A 2,377-nucleotide genomic window follows, 5' to 3' on the forward strand; every position below is an offset into this window, starting at 1 on the left:
TTAAAAATAGGACTTATTACGTTGCTATAGTAGTTTAAATTTAAATTGATAGCATATATTTTATTTTCCGACGAACTGTCTAGATATCTCAAGACACAAACGAATTTGAAAATATTAATGTATGACCTTTTCTTCTTTGAGGAATGAAAAAAAATAGTATTTAAAGGGACCATAACTTGCCTTATTTCATCACACACACAAACACACACACAAACATTATATTAGTTTTCCTATAATGGCTTTTCCTTTAGTGCTCTCCCAATCTATATTTCTCATCTTTTTATGGTACAAACTCTACAACCGGCTCACGGCCGCCGTGGCCGGTCATCGGGAACCTCTTCGACATACAGCCGGTGAGGTTCCGGTGTTTCGCTGAATGGCCCAAATATATGGGCCCATTTTCTAATTTTACCTCGGGTCACAACTAAATGTGGTGGTAAATAACGCGGAACTTGCAAAAGAAGTTCTTAAAGATAATGACCAAAATTTAGCCAATAGGTTTAGGACAAAGCCAATTGATAGTGTGAGTAAAAATGGAATGGATTTGATTTGGGCAGATTATGGACCTCATTATGTGAAAGTAAGAAAGGTTTGTAATCTTGAACTTTTTACTCCAAAGAGACTTGAAGCACTTAGACCTATTAGAGAAGATGAAGTTACTACCATGGTTCACATTTCACAACATTTTCAGAGATTCTAATAAGTCTTATAAGTTTCATTTTTCATTTTCATTGAGTACTTTGATTAACCGTTAACGCAAGTAAAAATGATTAAACTTTAGCTATACGTACATAAATTTCCAGCAAAAATGATTGAAGTTCAGACAAAAATAACTGGTGAGGCTCTTTAAACTTCAAGAACTTCAAACAATGTCCAAGTCTAAAGTTGTCATGAAATTGATAGTCAAATAATTTTTTATGATAGATATAACGTAAACATTACCAAAATTGATATCCTTATATAATTTTATACGTACGGTAGATACAACTTAAAAAACGTTACAAAAATTGATAGTGTTATAATATTTTACGATAGATATAACTTAAAAAGCGTTACTAAAATTGATAGTTTTATTATTTTTTACGACAGATGTAACTTAAAAGACGTTACAAATATTGATAGTTTTATACTTTTCTACGATGGATATAACTTAGACGATGTTTCCAAAATTAATAGTTGTATACTAGTAATTTTTTACGGCACATATAACTTAAAAAGACGTTAGCAAAGTTGATGGTTTTATAAAAAAAATTTAAGGTGTTTAATAATATGGTCTATTAATGCGTCAAGAGTGAAAACTAGACTGAGTCAAAAGTAGCTGAAAAAGACAGGAGCAACAATTACTATCATTTCATTAATCAAATACTGCTTCAACCAACTGTATCTATAAGGAGTAAATGAAAAATTTCTTTAGAGATTTATTTATTTATTTAATTATTGTTGGGCAGAAGCCTCGGCGGTAAATAAAGTAGGTGTTATGCGATTAGAATGTAGTTCATTATGGGAATAACTTTTCACAAAAATACATGATAAAATTGCGATCAATATATTCCTGTGATTCGATCCTTTTTGAAATTAGTGCACCGAGATGCTCTACTATTTTTTTAGAGTCTTTTCTTCATTCTAGTCAATAGGAGAGACGATAGAATTGAACCCCATGCCACACGGTCTTTTGAAAGAAAAATATATGTCTTTTTGCAACTAATCCAAAAGGGAAGCAATAAAATATAGAATATAATAGTCAAAGTATTTAATTATTTTATTAATCATACTTAAAGTTCTTATTTTATGATACACTACTAGGTTTAGAAAGTGCATGTTTGGATAGATAATAAATTGAATACTTTTAAATGGAGATCTAAGAAGATTAGAGACTCAAATACAATATTGAAGAAATATAAACATGTCATGACTTGATAACACTTTAATTATAAATTCTGAATTCGTCTCTGTGTATGATTGTAGGCGATGTTAGTAAAACGATGATGCTAAGGGGCTACTTAGGAGCGATAGCATTCAACAACATAACAAGGCTAACATTTGGAAAAAGTTTATGAACTCAGAAGGTGAAGTTGATGAGCAAGGTGAAGAGCTAAAAGCCATTGTAATAAATGGGTTCAAAATTTCAGGAAAATTAAATTTGGGAGAATTTGTACCATGGCTGCGTTGGGCATTTAAAGATGACAATGAAGCACTTGAGGCACAAGACAGACATTTGGATAAATTTACAAGAACTATAATGGAAGAACACACAATTGCTAGGAAAGAAACTGGGGAAACCAAACAACACTTTGTTGATGACTTGATGCTTTGCTTACACTTCAAAAGGAGTATGATCTTAGTGATGATACTATTATTAGCCTTTTTTGGGCAAGTA

At 31.3% G+C, this 2,377-nt stretch overlaps 1 pseudogene; it reads left to right on the plus strand.

Annotated features, from left to right (window-relative positions):
* The first annotated feature begins 235 nt into the window (after window positions 1–235).
* LOC124893827 lies at window positions 236–2,370 on the plus strand (annotated as a pseudogene).
* Window positions 2,371–2,377: the final 7 nt, after the last annotated feature.

The sequence above is a fragment of the Capsicum annuum genome, unplaced genomic scaffold (genome assembly GCF_002878395.1).
Source record: "Capsicum annuum cultivar UCD-10X-F1 unplaced genomic scaffold, UCD10Xv1.1 ctg66027, whole genome shotgun sequence".
In the NCBI taxonomy this organism is placed as follows: domain Eukaryota; kingdom Viridiplantae; phylum Streptophyta; class Magnoliopsida; order Solanales; family Solanaceae; genus Capsicum; species Capsicum annuum.